At 41.3% G+C, this 22,407-nt stretch overlaps 1 protein-coding gene across 1 annotated transcript in view; it reads right to left on the bottom strand.

Moving 5' to 3' along the window:
• The window catches only part of LOC131900711 (zinc finger protein OZF-like), a 42,781-nt gene that overhangs the window by 5,244 nt on the left and 15,130 nt on the right, over nt 1-22,407 (bottom strand). The window lies entirely within an intron of this gene.

The following is a 22,407-nucleotide window of genomic DNA, read 5'->3' as shown; positions in this document are numbered from 1 at the left end:
AAATAACGCACACACCTACCTGAGAGGCAGCATTTTATAAACTATGGAGGCATTACATCAGTGGAAGGAGGGAGCTGAGACACAGACAACTATACGTCACTCAATTCCTGATTGTGTGGGATCTGACCATCCACTTCAAAGTGCTACATTTTATGGACACCCTTCAATTGTGAAATAAAATAAATTCTTTCTGCTTTACGTCACTTTTCTCAGTGACATTTATGACAGCCAGATGAAAAGCTTAATACAAGAAATAGAAAAGAAAAAGTGGGGACATTGGTATAAGTAGATCTGACCAGGTTCTCTGTTCTATTTAGAATTTGTTTTGGGAGGAATTGGCAAGAGATTTTTCTTTAGAAAGGACCAAAGCTAGAGCACACTGAAAGCTGAGATTAAAGAATCGTTGTGACGGAGGCTTCAAAGACAAAAATGCTGAAAGAAATGTTCACAGAGCTGAGAGTTCTACATCTTGATCTGTAGGCAACAGGAAGTGAACTGTGTACCACACTGAGCATAGCTTGAGCAAAGGAGACCTAAAAGCCTACACCAACAATGAAAGATTTCCTCCAACAAGGCCACACATACTGCAAAAATGCCACACCTCCTAATAGTGCCATTCCCTTTGGGGGCCATTTTCTTTGAAGTCACCAGAATATGTAAGTAGAGTAGTCAATACACTAGGAATTGAAAGGATAAAACAAGCACTGGAAAGGAAGAGAGGAGGAGGTTGGAATTTCAAGGCTCTTGATGATGCTCGGTTACAGAGTGATTTCCAGGCCTACCTAGAGGCACACAAGTGACCCTGACTCAAAAAAAAAAGGAAAAAGAAAAAAAAAAAGTCAGGGGTGTTGGTGCAAGCCTTTACTCCAGGATGCATAAGGCAAAGGAGGGTGTTCTGTGCGTCCAAGGCTAGTATGGTGAACACAGGGAGTTCCAGGGCTACAGAGAAACTCTGCCTCCAAAGACAAAACAGCAAAACACACAATACTAAATTAAATATTAATTATAAATTAAAATGAAAATCAAAGCAATGACACATACAAGAGTAATAAATATATTATCAATGTACTGCACAATCAAGGCAAATTTCAAATAACCTATCTCCAGCAGGTAGAAAGCACACTTGTCTTTCTCTCTTATCAACTTTCCTAAGCATTCCCAATGGTCAGCAATCACACTACCTACAAAACCCACTATCTGAAGACAAAAACAAAGAGATAAATTGTTAACATTTTGGGGTTCTTTTTTTGTTTTTGTTTTTGCAAGGACTAGAATCCTGGAAATTTACTGGTTACAAATTCACACTCCCAATCCCTTCTGTTTAAAGCAGCCTACAGCAAAACAAGCAACAGCAACAGAAATATGATTTCAGTTTCATAGAGATCTTTTCAAAATCCACCAGCCCTTTTCACTTTCAGTAAAGTTGGACATAGCTTTCAAAATTCCAATTTTAAACTCAAAAATGATCACTCCAAGGAAATAAAATTTGAAGTTAATTGAATTTTTTCTCTTTCTTCCAACTGGTAATTTTGACCACTGCGGGGGTGGGGGGGTGGGGGGAAGAGACAAAAAAAAGTTTTTGCATATAGTTTTTTTGTTTTTGTTTTTAAATAAACATGCAAAAACCCATACTGGATGAGGTGTTAAAGGGTAAAGTCATAGTTCTGTGAGAAAACCCCTAACACTAAGGGGCACTGGGAAGAATTCTTAGTTAGGAAAAGTAGGTGGGGGAGGGAGCAGAGAGAAAGGAAATCAAAGGTGATTACCATTAAAAAAACAAAAACTAAATCAGCTCAAAGAGAAGTACAAGACAAGGGAAACTGCACACAACACCGTCTCTCCCTCACATCACAGTCTGGATGCAGCATCACCAACCCACCAGCACAGAACTTCTGTGTAGCACAAGCTCATGTTGTGGATTGCAAAGCAGCAGCTTCACTGCAACAGAAAAGTTGGGGACTCGGGGTCAAGGCTGCCTGTAGGGTGCACACTTCAAGCACAGGTGGGCCTAGGCGTTGCTGGGCCAGACCACCTTCCACTGGACTGTACAGCACCAGGGCAGACTTCACATGGTGGCCCCACAGAGCTCCAAAGCAGCTAGAGTCTGAAACTACTGTCCAGCAGCCCAAGGCTCACCCACCATTCTGTGCTTCTGATGAGTCTAGGTTTCCTCCCAAAGATGTCTGCACTCTGCAGAACACACTATCGGCCAAAACAGGTTGTTCCAAGAACATCCTCTGCTAAGCAAAGATTTTAAAAGGCCTGGGAAAGGGGAGCACACTGACTAGCCGTGCTCCTTATTGGACAGTTCCTTCCTTTTAGTAATGTTGTCCCTGATTGGCGAACTCTACTCACTCAGCCCAAAAGTATCAAAACGTTTTCAGAAAGTTCAAGTGGAAGCCCACAATGTCAGCACCTGTGAGGAAGGCAAACTTCTGCGAATTCAAAGCCAGTCAGTGCTACACGGTGAAACTCTGACTCAAAACCAAACACAGAAGCACCAAATGGTGGCAGCCATTTTCAATCCCTGCAGTCCTGAGACAGAAGCAGAAAGATCACTAAATTGAAGGCCAGCACGGTCCAGAGAAGTAGTTCAAGGGCACCCAATAATATCTAAAGAAACTGTAGCTAGAAAAACCAAAACAAAGAAAAGAAAAAAAGAACTAAGCAAGCAAAAGATAACGAAAGCAAAATAAACAAATCGAGAAAAAGAATAAACACCCTAACATATTATTATTGCATTCTGGGATAAATCTATTCTATTTTGGGATTTCAGTGCACTGTAAGCCAGCATGCTCTGGGATCTGGGGTGTACTCACTGACTTACTGGCATACCCACTACTGCCCATCTGCCTTTTCCATAAAGCAGTGCCTTAAGTTTCCAAACTCATGTCCCAAAAGAAAAAAACAGAGCTTCCGGGTAGAAGCCAACCCCAGGAAGGTTGAAGCACAGGAACCACACACAGGACTTGACAGGAAAGCTCAAAGACTAGGGATGGTCGGAGAAAAGCTCATGATTTTCTCACACTCTGTGTTTCAGTGTATCCAGTTTCTGCCAATTGAATTAAAACACACCAACAAGGGGACACAATTACTCAATGGATAGGTAAAATAGACATACATGCCAGGAGTACTAAGGATTCAGAACCTCATCATATGGAGTCCAGGGGAGGAGGTGCTGTTGGGGGATGTTGGGCAGGCTTTACCTGAGTGTTAGAAGGTGGTGGAAGGTGTCTTACCTTGGGTCTCAACATCCAGCCTGGCCTCCAATAAAGCCTGAGTCTTCTTCTGAAGTTGTAGGCAGGACTATGGAACCCAGGGGAGGGGGGGGGGCAGCCTGGAGCTGTTGGGCAGGCTTTAAGGAGTGTTAGCCAGCAATGGTCAGTGTCTTACTTGGCGTCCCTAGGACCAGCTTGGCCTCTGGTAAAGCTGCTGGGGCTATGGGCAAGGGGGGTGTTGTACAAATCCGAAATGTTCTTGTAATAAAAACCCAGAGCCAGATATTGGGGTAAATGCTGAAAGATCAGAGAGACAAAGGAATAAGCCACAGCCACTTGCCACCTCCCCAACTCCACAAAGCCTGATTGAATGCCTCTGAGTCCTCCTCAGTCAAAAGACCTCAGTTCCAGTCTCCTTCCACTTTATATGCCTTTCTCTGCCCAGCCATATCACTTCCTGTCTCAGCCTTCCTAGTGCTGGGATTAACTTTCCCAAATACTGGTAGCAAAGGCATGAGATCTCCAGTGCTGGGATTAAAGGTGTGTGCTACCCCTGCCTGACCTCTGAGGCTGGCTCTGTCCTCTGATCTTCATGCAAGCTTTATTTCTTAGATTACAAATATCACCATGGTGGGCGGGGAGAGCCCTGGGGATCAGGGTCTGGTAAGTGCAGCAGCTCAGCAGCTCAGCAGGTCACTCACCTCTTCTGGTGTGGACTGCTCCTGGGCCCATGGAGTTTGCCAGAGTTGTGGGAAAGGGCTGTCCACAGGGAAGAAATTGAGGTAGGAGGGGTTGGACAGCAGAGTGAGTCTTGGGAGAAGAGAATCCAGGGGCTGGTGGCAGTCCAGCTGTCAGGCAAGTCACTCCCCCACTCATCCACTGCTGAGAAGTGCACCAAAGCAACGGAGTTCACCAGACTAAAGAATATACAGAATACAACTTCTTCGCAGCACCTCATGGAACCTTCTCCAAAACTGACCATATACTCACTCACAAAGTAACTCTCAAAAAAATTAGAATAACCTCCTGTAACTTATCAAATCGACATGGATTAAAGTTAGAGTCAAGAACAAGGCAAACTAAGAAAAGCCTACAAACTCATGAAAACTGAACAACTCTCCATTGAAATTACCACTGCGTCAAGAAAGAAATAAAGAAAGAAATTAAAGACAACCTAGAATTCAGTGAAAATGAATGCGCAGCATACCCAAACTTATGGCATACTATGAAAGCGGTTCATAGCACTAAGTGCCTATAGAAGGAAATTAAAGACAACCTAGAATTCAGTGAAAATGAATGCGCAGCATACCCAAACTTATGGCATACTATGAAAGCGGTTCATAGCACTAAGTGCCTACATAAAAAAATGGGAAAGATCTCACACTAGGATTTAACAGCACACCTGAAAGTCCTAGAACAAAAAGAAACAAACACACCCAAGAGGAGCAGATGCCAGAAAATCATAAAACTGGGGGCTAAAATCAATAAAATAGAAACGAAGAGAACAATACAAAGAATCAATGAAACAAAGAGTTGGTTCTTCAAGAAAATCAATGAAATTGAAAATGCTTATTCAAATTAAATAAAAGGCAGAGAGAGCATATCCAAATTAACAAAATCTGAAAGGAAAAGGATGATGAAACAACAGACACTGGAAAAATTCAAAGAATCATTGGGTCATATTTTAAAAACCTGTACTCTATAAAATTGGAAAATCTAAAAGAAATGGACAAATTTCTTGATAGACACGACTTACCAACTCTGGAGGTCTAGTATTCCATTCTTTGTATTTGTTGTATGGGAACATCATCATTAAATGATTTAAAAATAACCTCAAATCTAATATACTCAGAATGATTACTATTTAGCAGTGATGTTTAGTTCCTTTTAAAAATTTATATCACTAGACAGTTGTTATTTGGTGATGACTTTAAAGTCTATACTTAAGAGAGAGATGCCATGGCCAGTGAAACCCATAAAGGACATCCTACTAGACTTGACTTCTATCATGCATACGGTTTTCCTCAGTCACAAGACCACATCTTGGTCACAGTTTATGCCAGAAAAATGAATTTCGGAAGACCAGGATCCCAACAGAGGGATTAATCTGCATGTTTTCCCTTGCCTCTGTGCTTGGAATTATAATCCCTTCATTCATATATATAATTCATATATATCCCTTCCCTTAATAAACAAGACCAAAAGTATATGATCATGCCAACAAATTTACAGAAAAATATGAAGTAAGAAGTAACTGGAGAAAACTAAGACTGAAGAGGAGCAAATACAACCTTTATTCGTTGATTATATCACTGTAAAGATAGAAAATATCCAAATCTACATCCTCCTCTCCTCAAAATGCAAGAGAAAAGGGGAATGAAAGAAGGCTGTACATATCTACCTTCTCATACCAAAGCTACCATTTTGAATTGTATCAACTTCAAACCATTGGAATTTGATCACTTATAAAATAGTTCCATGATATGTTTGAAGATTATGCTCTGTGGTAGAGTTTTCTGAAATTATTATGTGTTTTAGTTTGCTTCCAGTTGCTGTGATTAAATGCCATTACGAAAAGCAACACAGTTGAAGAAAGTGTTAATTTGGCTTACACACCCATGTCACAATCCAATCTTAAGAAAAGCCTTGGCAGGACAATAAACAGAAACTGTGGAAGAACCTGTTGACTGGATCATAAGTAGATAACTTTCTTACATAGTCCAGGACCACCTGCAAAAGGATGATGCTGCACCTTCTGTACTAGCACTCCACATCCCCATCAATTAAAAGAATCCCTCACAGACATAGCCACAGGTACATCTGATCAATACAATTCCTAAGTTCCCTCTTCCAAGATGATGTAAGAATGTGTCAAGTTGGCAATAAAAATTCACCAGTACACTATGACACAAAACACATTCATTTCCTGAAGTCCATCTATTTTTCCAATACAAACTGAGTTTGTAACAACTTACTTTTACAACCATAAAGAAGATACTGGTAACAAGTTCAGTACTCATTTCCACCACACTGTCATTAATAGAGACTGGTCTAAAGTATATGACTGCTCTGTGTGATCACTGGTTGTCCTGTGAGCTTCATGTTTATGGTATGGGACACGTGCCTAAAATTACATTCACACTCATTCCCTTCCTCTCTCTCCCCTCCCTTCACCTCTCACAATACTAAAGGAAAGGAAGGAATTATCCCTCCAGTTTACTCAGTGTAGACCCAGAGTCTCTCCATATTTTCCTCTCACACATGTTCACTTGCCTTCTACCGTGACCATGCAACACAAAGGGTATCCATAGAATTTGATCAGTGGGACTTTCTAATCACTAAGAAGCCACAGGAATTAGACTGTCATTCTTTTTAAATATGTGTGTATGTGTATATGTGTGTGTGTGTGTGTGTGTGTGTGTGTGTGTGTGTGTTTGTGTGTGATTCTCTGGAGGTGGAGTTAACAGTGGCTGTGAGCCACCCAACATGGGTGCTAGGAAATGAACTTCAGTCATTTGCAAAAACATAAGAACTCTTAACTTCTGAACTAGCTTTCCAGCTCCATACTAATATTCTTTGTAACTTCATCATTCTGTAGTGTCCTCATATAACCACTTACCAAGACACAACATTCTTAGACATACTGAAAATTACCATTTCCACATCACTGTGAATAGGCATTCCTGCTATGGGAGCACTCTGGAGGCTGATGCAATGGGCATCTTCTAGGTAAGCTTTATCTAAATAGCAACCCAATAAGCAAAAATCTTCAAAATGAAATTTACTATTGGTATTGGAGATATTTAAGGATGTAGCCATCCAAAAACTGAGAGCTGGACAAGAAAAATCCTGGCCACAAATTAATTTTCAAGAGATAGAATAAATTAATAAATTAGATATCCAAGTCAGAAGAGATGGCATATAGAAGAAATCAAATTTCAAGACTAGATACATATATATGCACTTCTAACAAGCCACCATGGTGTGAGAATCAGCAACGATCTAGCAACACACAGCTCTTGCAACTGGTGTCTGGTGATGAAACATATCTGAAAATCATCAGGACTTTGGGTAAATTGAAAACCTACTGTGCTTAAAATCACCTGTTTGTCCAAAGCACACACTGATGATGTCTGTATGTATAATAACCCGGTTTCTACACTGAATGCAAAATTGAAACTTTCCCACCCTTGTGACAGGAAAGTTCTGTGATATCAACACACATATTGAGAACCAGATCTTGAAGAGCCACAGAAGTCACAGGGCTAATGGGTTCCACTCCCTTGTCTGGGGATATTTTTAAGTTCTCAGTAGTGTACAGCAAAAAAATAAAAGAAAAATCATAAAATATTATGATTGTATACTGTCTTCAGCTCAATGTCCAGTTGATTTATAAATTCTTACAGAACACGTACAGATCAGTACTGTCATCACCCCTCCAACAGGGTTTTTAATTTGTCCCAGATAGACCTCAAACATGTTGTACATTTTCTAATGCATCCCAATAGAATAATAACAAAAGCGCATCAGCACATCATCCAGCCTTCAACAGTTCTTAGTGAAATGTAAAGGTATAGTAATGCTAACCTCATTATATGCAGAACTCAGGTGGATGAAAGAAAGTATGCATAGATACTGAGAAAGTGGTACGCATACACAGTGGAATATTGTTACATGGCTAGTAACGCTGAAATTATTACATTTGAGGGTAATTAGAGGGGTTTTGGAAATATCATGAGTGAGTGAACCTGACACAGGAAGAAAAATGCTTATGTTGTCTCATGTATGGAGACCCTAGCTACCACATTTTAATGTGTGTACTCAACAATGTGTGCAGGGAAAGACCAGAAAGATGGTGTTGGGGACCGATTCCGGACAGTGGTGTCCTTACTTTATCAAACCTTACAAAGGCAGGAAGTTCCTGGCCTAACCGCGGGCTGTACAACTTCCTGGAATACCTGCTAATCAACCAGCTGCAGGGGCCTGGGACCAAAACGACCTCACCCTCCTTTAGGAATTTTCCATCCTTCTCTCCATGCTTTCCCTGTTCCCCCTCCCTGCCTGAAGCCCTGTTTATAAGCTTCAACACCCAGTCAATAAACGGAGACCTCGACGCAACTCAGAATGTCTCTGTCTTCCTTTACGCGCCTGGTCTCCTTTTTCTCTCTCGCCCCCATTGATCTTTCAGGAGGTGCCTCCTCGGGTCTCATCAAATAACCTGGCCCGCGGGACCGGGCAAGTGGCGCCCAACGTGGGGCTCGAGGAACGGTGACCTGCCGGACGACGGACAACGGAAGGGGCCCCGGAGAGGATCAGGGTAGAGACGCCCGGACCGCATCACTCGTGCAATGCGGGAGAGTCTTGAGGTAAGTATGTCGTCCCATCGATCATGGGCAAAAATTTATCTAAAGAGGCTGTTTTTCTAAAGGAGATGAAAAGGTAATCTTAGGGAGAGAGGAATAAGAGTTAAGAAAAAGGATTTGATAAAATTCTTCCAATATGCGGAGGAGAAATGTCCCTGGTTAGTGATTAATGGACCAGGAATTCACCCTTTGACTTGGAACAAGGTTGGAAAAGATATTAACAAATTAATCAGAGACGGGGAAAATGTCCCTGACGCCTTTTTTAGTTTTTATGGTGTGATTAGAGATATTCTAAAGGAAGCAGAGGGAGATGGGCGTGTTTCACATTTACTAGCCCTTGCAGAGGATTTTCTCTCAAACTCCCCCTGCCTGACACCCAAGGGTCCAGAGGTTTATTGACATCTACCGGTAAGAGCGCTCTCTGTCCTGTCTGTGTCTCTGTCATGTTACTTTTGTTTTGTACCGGTCGATTGATCGATTTGTACTTTGCAGGCTCTCACTGGGGCAGACGTGTCCGGACAGTGAACCTGGCGGCGAAGGGAGACGTCCCAGAGCCCTAAGGCCACCTCAGAGGTGACGATTTGGTTTAGGAGCATCTTTGGGTATCTTCCCCCACGGTGGGAGGAAGTGCCACTTTGTATTTTGTCCCGGGAATTTGTCAGAGCCATTTTGTGCGGTTTTTTTTGTATGTTTTGTTGTGATCATTGTTACTTTACTGTCTCTCCTTCTCTTCCAAGAAATAATTTTTTTAACTAAACGAAAAAAGGGGAACTGCTGCAGGCTGCAGGAATATATCATAAAAACTCAGCTGGTTATGGCAAAGTCACTACCTGGAGGAATCAGGGAATTCCTCCAGAGGAAGCCAAATCCTAAGGAGTTTTTGGTGTTACTTGGCTTGTTATATATCAGCTGTATTCTGTTATAAAAATCATGTGTGCCTTCATAGTTTTCCCAATTGATTTTTCCCTAAGAAGGGCTAACAATGTGCACTGATCACTCTCTAGACATACACATTCCAGGCATTTGGAGAACAGCCCCAGGAAAGGCTTTCTCTGGAATCAGATATCTCCCCTAGCCATTTTCAAGGACACAAGGAGACACCACCCAGGTGGTCACCCAACTTCCGAGGACTAACAGTGATAACCACCCACAGGCGAGTCTCCTGACTTAAGGTAAATTCCACAAGGAGACACCGCCCAGGTGGTCACCCAATTTCCGAGGACTAACAGTGATAAGAGCCCACATACAAGTCTCCTGACTTAAGGTAAATTCCACAAGGAGACACCGCCTAGGAGAGGTGGATGTTAAGTAATAGCTTTATACAGTTTAGCTCGGACCCTCCCTTTTATATATCGGGACTTCCAGGGCACAGAAAGAAAAAGAAAAAAGAGAATGGAAGAACTAGATGGGTAAGAACTTGAGAGGAACAAACTGAGATGGGAAGAACTAGATTGAAGGGCTAGAAGAGAGGACTAGAGGAACGAGATGGAAGATGAGGAAGAGTCAGATGGGGAAGAACAAGATGAGGAAGAGCCAGATGAGAGAGAAGGAGATGGGAGAGGAGCTGATAGGGGAAAGAACTAGATAGATGAGAACCTAGAAGGGTCAGAACTATATGAAGGAATTAAGATAGAACCTAGAGGTAGATAAATATAGAGAAATCAGGCAAGAAAGGAGCTAGACTTGAGAGCAGAATAGAAGCTGTGTAGAGAGAGAACTGTCACAGAATAATAGTGTATGAACTAAAAAAAAAAAAAAAAAAAAAGTGCATGTCTGACTGACAGGGATGTGGAAGCCCCTGATGTCTGTTTGATCAAGGACAGAGAACCTCGACTCTGGATTGTTTTTGATGTGATTGAGCCTGGAGGGTCACCCCCCGCCCCCAGAGCACATCAGGCTGTCATTGTTCTTGGAGCTTTGTTGGTTGTTTTGTTGGGGCAAAGTTTTTTCGTGTGCCCTTGGTCTTGTGTGTAATGTATTAATTGTACTCTTTGTTGACTTGACTGTGACGGATGCTATGGGACAGTTCCCTTCTTCTCTACTAGACCTTTGCCTAGCCCACTGGAAGGATGTGTGAGCCACAATAGAGGGAACTGAGTTCCCCACCCCCACTCCCCGATTGAACTGAGATAAACAGGTAGCTCCTGCCAGATGGGGCTTGCACACTGCAGGAGGGGCTTGCTGGCTGTGAATGAGGCCATCGTCTCAGTGCTGATGTTCCGGTTCTTGGATTGTCTGTGTAAATGTTATTTGTTTCTGTTTACTAACCTCCCTTATTTTCCTAGAGGAAGAGGAGGAAAGAGAGGCATAGCAAAGGCCACCTCCCTCCCGCCATAACTCTCTTGCTATCAGGACTGCAGCCAGCTGGCTGCTCTCAGGAGGGTGGGGTGCGTGCTCTCCATACAGGCAGGCAAAGATGGGAGCTTTGGACAGGGCAATGGGGACTGCCTGCAATTGACAAAAACTGTGTGAACACTAAAGAGAGAATCTGACCCTCCCTTCCTTTACTGTGATAACTTCAAGGTCTCTTCTGCCGGCCAGCAGCTTCTCTTGTTAACCCTTCTCTGTCCTGATATTGCTTAAAAAGAAATGTTAAATTACCAGTTCAAGATACTGGGAAAATTATGCTTTTGTTTCCACAGGAAAAATAAAAAATAACAATGGGTTTTGATCATTTGAGTTCAGTGGGTTACAAATACTTGCCATCATTTAAGAGAATTGGTTTCAAATTATTGTTGGTTAAGAAAAAAAATAATGTTTTTATAAAAAATGACTTGAGATATATATATATATATATATATATATATATATATATATATAAACATGTTTCAGATTTCTTTGTCTTGCTATTCTGCTGTTACATTGAGACTTCAAAGGGTCATAGTTGTAAAATGTCTGTCTACTCTACAGGTATGAATGAAAAATGTGGCCACATGTATGTTTGGTTTTGAATGTCTGAGTTTGTATGTCCTTTGTGTTAAGAAATACAAGTTAATACTAGTCATCTGGCTATTCAGATACTAGTTTAAAGCATAAACTGTTCTATTTAAATAAAAAAAAAAACTAAGAGGTATATTTGACTAATACAATTTGTTTTATAGGAGAACAAATTGGCCTGGTTATTGTTACCAAACTTAGAGATATTTTCAAGATTAGGCCTAGATTTGTTTGGCTCAGATACATTTAATAGATAATAGTCTTCAAAACCTGTCAAAGATCTGATAAATATGGCATTTACATTATTTGATAAAAAGCTTACTATAGCAAACAGAGACTCTGAGCTCCCCAGCTCCTAGCAATGACTCCCAAGGTCTCCAAAAAAGATATGAAACAATAACAAGAAGATGCCACCTGAATTGTGGACAATGCTGTCCTGACACCTGTCCTGCCAACACTATGAAGACTATAGGAGCCTGGGATGATGACAGTCTGGGTAATGGATAGTATATGTTATTTTTTAAATAGACTTAAAAGTCTGCACTCAGGTAAAGTTTATCCTTCTCAGATCTTTGATGACATTGATTACTGGACTAGCTATAGCTTTCTCAGCTTAGTAATTGATTGATCAATGGATTAATTAATTAAAGTTAATAAGTCTCTTTAAAAAAGATAAACAGGTTCTAAATATAGACTTACAGATGCTTTTCACTGGGCCAAGGAAATTTCAGTCCAATCTATATTTGGTTCTCTAGATAAAAAAGACACTATGGATTTCAGGGCAAATTGATAATACTACAATTACTAAGACTATGGGTCTAAAAGTTCCAAATAAGTTCGTAAGTTTTAACTCCTGTTCCTAGTTTATATCTATCTCAACAGGTTTCCACTTGGCTGACAGATACATCCAAGCATCATTTGCTGGTGACAACCTACTGCAAATGACTATGAGCCCTGAACTTGCTGAAAGCTGATATGGACCAATTCAGCCGATATGCATACCATCTCTTCAGCTGGTCAATAAAACATTCCCTCTTGTCTTTGACTAACGTTCTGGCTTTCCAGGACCTTGATAACAACGTCCCAATGTCAGCAGGAAGTAATTATAGAAGAGAAAACATCGTCCCTGTTTCCCTCCCACCCTGGAATGTTAGCTCAAAAGGGAATTTCTTGTCATAGGGAACCTGAGATAAAGTTCCAAGTTCCTTGAGGATAAGGAATTCTGTCAGCCATCATAAGGCTTTTGGCCCTGTGCTTCTGCTAATTACTGTTGGCTCTTATATCACTGATGTCTTAACTAAATCATGTCTGGGTACCACTAAACTGAGGATGCTAGAATTCCAATATCCACCTCTGAACCCATGACACACTTGCAGATGGCAAAAACTAAATAAGGGGAAGCTCGCTTTGCCATTGATAATGGGAAAACTCTTATGCTCTGGTCCAATTAGTCTCTGATATGGAATTCTTTGAGCAGAGAGGCAGATACACTCGAGAACCTGTGTCTATGACTATTGCCCTCTTGTTAGGTATTGGGGCATCACTGCAGAAATTGGTACAGGAACTACTGCTCTCGTGCAGAGCAACCACCTTATGCAGTTACAAATGGCTATGACTACTGACCTAGAGGCCATAGAAAGATCCATTTCTGCTCTGGAGAAATCTTTAACCTCGCTCTCTGAGGTTGTGTTACAAAACATAAGAGGTCTGGATTTACTATTTTTTAAAGGAGGGGGGATTATGTGCAGCCTTGAAGGGAGAATGCTGCTTTTATGCCGACCATACTGGTATTGTCAGGGAATCAATAGAAAAATTAAGGGAAAGGCTGGCTAAAAGAAAAAGGGAGTTTGAAAATCAGCACGGGTGGTTTGACCTTTGGTCCCTGGGCCTTTCAGCGGTTGACTCGGTTTATCAAAAATCAGATTGATTCGGCCTTACCAGGACACGTCTCAATTCATTATCACAGAGTAGATTCTGAGGAGGCTGGCCAGGAGCCCCATCAAGGACTCAGATTCAGTGTCCTAAGGCCCTAACGTCCCCACGGTCCTGCTAGAGGGTACTCAATGACGGGAATAGTACAGGGCCCACGCTGGAGACAACAGCATACAGAGGTCGCCCGAGACCGGCTCAACACGGCATGCTGCCGAGCGTGGGAAGCCCCCTGTGTAGCCTAAGACAGGGACTCTCTCGGACCACCCCGATCACATGGACTTGGTCCATTTTTGAGAAATGAGGGGGAACTGTTGGGGACCGATTCCGGACAGTGGTGTCCTTACTTTATCAAACCTTACAAAGGCAGGAAGTTCCTGGCCTAACCTCGGGCTGTACAACTTCCTGGAGTACCTGCTAATCAGCCAGCTGCAGGGGCCTGGGACCAAAGTGACCTCACCCTCTCTTAGGAATTTTCCATTCTTCTCTCAGTGCTTCCCCTGTTCCCCCTCCCTGCCTGAAGCCCTGTTTATAAGCCTCAACACCCAGTCAATAAACGGAGACCTCGACGCAACTCAGAATGTCTCTGTCTTCCTTTACGCGCCTGGTCTCCTTTCTCTCTCGCCCCCATTGATCTTTCAGGAGGTGCCTCCTCGAGTCTCATCAAATAACCTGGCCCGCGGGACCGGGCAAGATGGTGGCTATTAGAGGGATGAAGAGTGGATATCAGAACATATTATATATAAACATAGATAGAGAAGGTAACTGGGTAAAAAGGTATAAAGCACAGAGGGCAGTTGTAAGATTTGAAAGATAGGATGTGTGTGTGTGCAGTAATGAAATCACAATGTCTTTAAAATGCATACAGAAACCTAGTTTGAACCCCTAGTTAAAATATAGATGTTTCAGTAGATATATTCTCCATGGATAAATATTGTTGCTCCAAGTGCCTTTGGTTACTAATGAGAATGGAGTGTCAAATTTGGGACACTCTCCTAGCATTTTTTTGGCCAGGGAGGAAACAAGGTATCTTTCAACATGCAGATTATTGCCAACACTCATGGTTGCCCATCACAATTACATGATAATAAGCTATCACTGAAGACAACACATACTTTGAACACAGTACATTGAGAAATTAAGCTGCAGCTAAGCTAGAATTTTTCTCCCTAACAACTAACCTCAAAGTAGAAGATTTGCTATGCTACCTGCTAAGAAAAAAGTCCTCAGTTACTACCAGGTGTAAATCCAGTGAGCTACAATAACACCCAGTCAGGCAAAAATATATATTTTGAAATAGTAGAATGAATGTTGTAAAAATAAGTCATCTCTTTCTCATTAGTTTTGTGACCCCCCCTCCACAGAGAAAACACATGCCAGGTTATTAAACTACTCTTTTTTTTTTTTTTTTTTTTTGGTTTTTTCGAGACAGGGTTTCTCTCTGTAGCTTTGTGCCATTCCTGGAATTCACTTGGTAGCCCAGGCTGGCCTCGAACTCACAGAGATCCGCCTGGCTCTGCCTCCTGAGTGCTGGGATTAAAGGCGTGAACCACCACCGCCCGGCTAAACTACTCATTTTTACTTTGTGTGAGTGTGCATATTAATTATCTAGGATATAAGATAGGTTTACAGAAAATTCAATCACAGAAAGTACAAATCAGGAGATCAATTACAAACTCTTCATGATTTTCAAAAATTGCTGAGAAATATTAACTGGCTACAGCCCACAACTGGATTACCAACTAAGAACTAAGTAATTTATATAAAACCTTACAATGTGATAAGGACTTACATAGTTCAGAAAAATTAGCAGCTGAGACTGAGAGAGAATTGGCTCTGGTAGAAGAAATTCCAGGATGCGCATGTGGATCACTTGGATCCAAAACCGGATTGTATCCTAGTCATTCTACTCATTCTCCCACAGGAAGTCATTTGTTTGTTCTTTGGGGAAAGTTTGGGGTTTTGTTAGGGGGAGGTTTCAAGACAGGGTTTCTCTGTGCAACAACCCTGGCTCTCCTGGAACTCACTCTGTAGCCCAGGCTGGCCTCCAACTCACAGAGATCTGCCTGCCTCTGCCTCCCAAGTGCTGAGATTAAAGGCATGTGCCACCATGCCCAGCAAATTCCCACAGGAATTCTTATGCAGAGAAAAGATAATATCTTAGAATAGACATTTTTACCACACAGAGTGAAAAATTAAAGAGTGATGTAGAAAAGGTTTCTGAATTGATTCTGAAAGGAAAAATGAGACTTTGTCAATTAGCAGGACTAAACCCAGCAGAAATTGTGGCACCTTTTACTAATGCTGAAAATGCTTCATTATGGGGAGAAAACGAACACTGGCAAAGAGCTTGTGTAATTTTTTGGGAGAAATTAGTAACAAATATTCAAAAAGCAAGAGACCAGTTTATAAAAGAACTGATTAGATTCTCCCTCATATCATAAAAAGGACATCAATTTCTGGAGCCCCTGCATAAATTAGGAAACGCAGGTTATAAGGCAGGTTATAAGTGGGGGGGGGGGAATAAGTAAAATGGCTCAAAGCCCTTATGATTCAGTTCAAAAAATCAGAATCATATGGTATTCTCAGGGTATTATTAGATTTGCCAGAACCTCTTAATGTAATTATTGACTCTCAATAGGCAGAAAAAGTTGTTTTACATATTGAAACCACTATACTTATTCCAGATGACACAGAATTAACTTTGTTATTTATTCAATTACAAGTAATCAAAAATAGAAATCATCCATTGTATATAGCACATACCAGATCCCATATGGGTCTACCAGGCCCTCTAGCACAAGGTAATGATGAAATTGATCAGTTATTAGTAGGAAATGTGCTAGAAGCCTCAGAATTTCATAAGAAGCACCCTGATAATATCAAAGGTTTGAATAAAGATTTTTCCACCACTTGACAACAAGCCAAGAAATTATAAGGAAATGTTCTACTTGTTCCTTGTATAACTAAACTCCATTATCTGCAGGAAGTAACCCAAGGGGTACTCAAAGAAATGAAATTTAGTAAATGGATGTGTTCTATTTTGCATAATTTGGAAAATTAAAGTATGTGCACCATACCACAGATTCATATTCAAGTTTTCAATGAGTAACTGCTTTAAGTTCAGAAAAGGCTGATTCTGTAATTACACATTTATTAGAAATTATAGCCATTAGGTGGATACCTGTATAAATTAAGACTGGCAATGCTTCAGCACATGTCTCTAGTAAAATGAAAGTTTTTGCATATTATAACATAAACCATATTACAGGTATACCACACAATCCAATACGACAAATAGTTATAGAAAGATCTAATCATACTTGAAAAGATATGCTTAATAAGCAGAAAAAGGTAATAAAGAGACAGATGACATGGTGATTTATTAACTTTAAACTTTTTAAATGCTAATGAAAAAGGAATGACAGCCTTGGAGAGACATTGCCTAGTAGAAAAAAACTGCTGAATTAAATGTCCCTATATATTTTTAAGATCTGTTGACCTCAGAGTGGAAACCAGGATGAGTGTTACATTAGGGAAGAGATTTTGCTTTTGTTTCCACAGGAGAACAAAGGTTGTGGATACCATTGAGAGTCATAAAGATTATATTCAAACAGGAGAGACTTCTAGAACCATGTGTCTTAATTCCATGATAGAATGTTAAACTACAGATTGTCATGTGGCCCACGGCATCCTAGACATCAGCTCCTGAGTTTTTTTCTTATATAAGGGCATTTTTGTTGTTTGATATTAAACACAGTTAAGAGATTTAATGTTTTAAGTAAATTCAAAGGGATAATACAGTTGAAGCTTGTTTTCTAAATCTCTAAGAGCTGGAGTGATTTGGATCTAAGATAAAATATTTGAGCAGGTAGTAGTAGCCCACCCCTTTAATCCCAGCAGAGACAGGTAGATCTCTATAAGTTGTTTTCTAAATTCTAGTTACAATGAACAAGGTTGTGGTGGTGCATGCCTTTAATCCCACCACCCAGAGACAAAATTCAGATACAGCTCCTAATTGGCATGTTTCATCCTAGAAAAATCACATGCCATATTTACAAATTATTATTTAAAAAACAACAACAACAACAAAAAAAAACCACCTCTACTGGAAAGACAGGCAAAATTCAAAATAACTGTCCTTTGTGATCTAAAAATAAATACACTTAAACCTTGAATTTATATATATAAGGATAAAGGGAAATATAGGTATGTTTATTGACACATACAAAGGTATATTTAGTTTCAAAATTTCAAAAAAATTTTTTGAATTAAAAGATAACACATTTTCTGTTGCCAAAAAGGCATTTTGCCTTAACAAAAACATAACCTGCCAAAGAAAGGAACTCCCCAAAATTAGAGTTGGGCAGGGTTTTGTTGTTTTGTTTTGTTTGTTTGTTTGTTTTCTTTGTATTCTATTTTTTTTTAAATTTTTTTTATTTTTATTTTGCAATACAATTCAGTTCTACATATCAGCCAGGGATTCTTTCCAGGAGAATGAAAGCATTCAATTAAGGAATCCAGAGACCACTGGACGAGTGAGACATCTGAAAAATAAAGACAGATCATAGAGAGAAAATGTCCAAGGAAAAAGGGTAAATTGGCAAAGTGACATCCCCACCTCCAGCTCTCTTCTACGGCCAGGTTCTGCGCAAACATGGGACACCTCTGAGGAAGAAGATGGGCCTGCAGTGACAACCCCACCTGGATGTGGTGATGACACTAAGCTGAGAAACATCCCACAAATATCAGCTTCAGACGACAAACTGTTCAGGACATTCAAACCACTGAATGAAATGAAACTGACGGAACATTTTACAGAACTTGGAGCTTGGAAATACTTAATCCTACAACTGCCAAATACAACCAAGCTGGACTTGTAGAAAAGGTTGGCAAAAATAGCTTCACTGCTGTGAACAGTTTTACTGTGTTAGAGTTCAATGTTGCAGAAATATTTGACCACATTGTGAACCCCAAGATCACATTGTTTACTGGAGGACCCTGCTTTTAGCATAGCTGTGGATCAGCCCTTAGCACATACCTTTAATCCAAGAGCTTTCTGATGCAATACTGTAAACAAGATTAAATAAAATCAACCATAGATTGAGAGGTAGAGCAAGCAACCAGTTGACTGAAAATAACCACAGAGCATAGTATGAGGGGAAGCCGGGAAGGTGGAGAAAGACAGGCAGAAGAAGTAGAAGGGAGGGACTTTCTGGTGGAGGAGTTTTATTTTCAGACAGAGGAAGGTCACCCAGCTGCTTTCTCTGCATCTCTGAGCTAGCAAGTTTTTACTCCAGTATTGGCTCCCAAGTCTTTATTGCATGCATGGGAAGGCATACACACACACACACACACACACACACACACACACACACACACACACGGCAAAATATCTTTGAAAAAAAGTCTACATAAATGTCACTCAGAAAATGCCTTTTCACATAAGTGTAATTACCAAGAGATAATAATAGCAGCAAAAAAAAAACAAAACAAAACAAAAAAAAAAACAAAAAAAAAACCAAAAACAATGTAGGAAGTTGTATGTGGCAGCTCAGATTGGCAAGGATGTGGAATAAGGGGAACACTCATCCACTGCTGGAGGGAGTGAAAACTTGTAAAGCCACTATAGAAATCAATGTGGCAGTTCCATAGAAAGTTGGGATTTGATCTACCTCAAGATCCAACTATACCACTCTTGGGCATAAACCCAAAGGACACTCAATCCTACTACAAGGACCCTTGCTCAACCTATTCATTGTTGCTCTATTCATAATAGCCAGAAACTGGAAACAGCCTAGATGTCCTTCAACAGAAAAATAAAGAAAAAAATGCAGTATAGTTACACAATGAGCTATTATTCATCTATTAAAAAAAAAGACATCATGAAATTTGCAGGCAAATGGATGGAACTAGGGGGGAAAAATCATCCTGAGTGAGGTAAGCAAGAACCAGAAAGATAAATATGGTATGAATTAATTTATATGTGGTAATTAGCAGATAAGTAAATGATAATGAAGCTAAAAGTCATACAGCCAGAAAGGATAGGTAATGGGGGGAGGTCGTAGGGGGGCCTTAGAATAGGGGAAATAGAATAGATTTTACAGGTGGAGTGGGGCAGGTGGGGAATGGAACAAGAGGATCAGGTGGGGAAGGTGAGCATGGACAGGGCTAAAGGGGAATATTCAGGAAGAGACAGCAGGAAAAGAGGGGCACTTGTGGGATGAAGGTTATCCTAATGAGGTCTCCTAATAATGAGGGATAAGGAGTCTCAGCTGGCCATCTCTTGTCACCAAAGGAGGCTTCCATTAGGGGAACTAGGTTGCATTCAATTGACAACCCCCCTAAACAACCCAGGCTATTGCTAAGACAATGGGTTGCTCTCCCCAATCTGACAGTGGGGCCCCATTGCTGAGAACAATACCCATACAACTCATTGAACATGGAAAAGTGGAGCTGGTACCTACACGGAGCCTGAACCCCACATTCTAGTGTCCTAGGCACGGGAGGTACTCTGCAGGGTACCAAAGGAGAAATGTAAACACCCAGTCACAAACCCTTCGACCTACAATTTGTCCTGACTACAAAATACGCTAAAGCAACCGTAGCACAAAGCTTGTGTGAGTAAGCAACCGATGTCTGATTTGACGTAAGGCCCACTTCACAAGACAGAAGCCACACCAGACACTGTTCGGGTAATCAAGAACCAGAGACTAGACAGCCCAGAAGCCTAGGGTAAAAAGCAAATACTACTGGTCAAAAAAGAAAAGTATCCATAAAATGACTGCTAATGATCTGCTAAACTCAGATCAGTGACTTACTCAGTCATCATCAGAGAAGCTTCCTCTTACAGCAGATGGGAACAGATGCAGAGACCCACAGCCAGATATTACCTGGAAAGTCAATTGGGAGATCGCCATCAAATCCCTCCCCTCGGTGCTCAGAGAACCTCAAGGTAGAGGCGGTGGAAAGCATGTAAGAGCCAGAGGGGATGGAAGGCACCAGGAGAACAAGACCCTCTGAATCAACTAAGCAAGTTTCACATGAATTCACAGAATCTGGACCAGGTCCTCTGGCTATATATTACAGCTTCTGATTTAGTACTTTCATGGGACTCCTGAGTGTGTGAACTAGTGGGTCTCTGATTGTTGTGCCTGCTCTTGGGGCTCCTCTTCTTTTGTGAGAATGCCCTGTGCAGCCTTGATGCAATGTTTTCTGCTTTATCTCATCATGTTTTATTTTGTCATGCTTGGTTGCTATCTCACTGAAGCCGGCTCTTTTCTAATGAGAGGCAGAAAGGGAGTGGACCTGAAAGGGAGAGGACGGGGGAAGGAACTGGGAAGACGGAGGGGAAACAATAATCAGGACATGTTGTATACGAGTTTTTTAAAAAATGAGGCTGGAGGATGGCCCAGTGGTTAAGAGCACTGACTGCTCTTCCAGAGGTCCTGAGTTCAATTCCCAGCAACCACATGGTGACTCACAACCATCTATAGTAGGATCTGATGTCCTCTTGCATAGAGTAGTACATGCAGATAAAGCACTCATACATTTTTAAAAAAAGAAATCTTTTTTTAAAGAATAATAAAAAATAACTACAAACAAAATGTTAAGCAAATTGAAATTTCTCTTTCTTCGGACTGGTAATTTTGGCCAACTGCAGTTAGAACAAGAAAAAGTTCTCACACATTATCATTTTGTAAAAGTAAGCAAAACAAGGGGGCTAGAGAGATGCTCAGTAGTTAAGAGCATTCGTTGCTCTTGCAGAAGACCTGGGTTCAGTTCCCAGAACCCACAAAGTGGTTCACAACCATCTGCAACTCCAGTTCCATGGGATCCAAAGGCACCACCAAGCAAGCACATGACACACAGAAACATATGGAGGCAAAACACACACGAAATAAAATGAATAAATCTAAAACAAACAAACAAACAACAACTGTTAGTTTTTTAGCTGCGTTGTGTTCTTACCCTGCAAGGAAATGCCACGAAACACGACAGAATCCGCTAACAAAGAGTTTTATTAAATATAAAGGGACAGAGAGTGAACAGGCCTGCGGGAAACACGTGTGTGGAGAAGAAGGAACCAGGAGCATGGCGCCTGATTTTAAAGGCTGGGCGTGGACAGATCAGCGTCACTACTACACGCAAGCGCGTAGATCACATGGCCACGTTGCGCGCTTACGTGGCCAGTGAAACGTCACGCATCTCGGTCACGCGAGATGCCCTGACCCGGAAATGGCTATCCTGACCTGGGCCTGGCTAGGCGGAAGTGTCCGCCAGGCATATGCGAACACGCCTGACCGTGGGGGCGTGTTGTAAATCTTTCAACAACAACAACAAAAAACAACTAAAGCAAAAACAAACCAACAAGAAAACAAAATGCAAAAACCATACTGGATGAGGTGTTAAGGGGTAGAGATACAGCTCTGTGGGAAACTTCTCGAACAGCAGGAGACATAGGGGAACGATTTTGAGACAGACCAGATGAAGGAGGGGACAGAAGAAGACAGAAATTAAATCCGAGGTGATAATGGGGAAAAGAAAAAGAACAACAACAACAACAACAACAAAAAAAAAAAAACAAAAAAAAAAACCAAAACCTAAATCAGCGCCCGCAGAAGTACAAGAGGAAAAGGGAAACTGTACGGAACACCCAAATCCCTGCACAGCCGTCTGGACTGACCATCTCCAACCCGCCAGCGAGGTTAGGTCTGTGTTCATGGCAAGGACTAACTCAAGAAGGCTGGGGATTGCGGGGAAGCTAGCTACTTTACTAGGACATAAGTGTGGCGGACTCCAGACTCAAGGCTGCCTATGGGGTGCACATTTCAAGTGCACGTGGGCATAGGCATTGCTGTGCGAGACTCCGCCTTCCACTGTACTGCATAGCAACAGGGGAAACTTCAGGAGCTGGCGCCGCATTTAACTCCAAAGGAGCTAGCGTCCCAAACCCTCTC

Source organism: Peromyscus eremicus, unplaced genomic scaffold, assembly GCF_949786415.1.
Source record: "Peromyscus eremicus unplaced genomic scaffold, PerEre_H2_v1 PerEre#2#chr22_unloc_1, whole genome shotgun sequence".
NCBI classification, from domain to species: domain Eukaryota; kingdom Metazoa; phylum Chordata; class Mammalia; order Rodentia; family Cricetidae; genus Peromyscus; species Peromyscus eremicus.
Note: the sequence above shows the minus strand (reverse complement) of the source record. Positions and strands in the feature narration are given on the sequence as shown.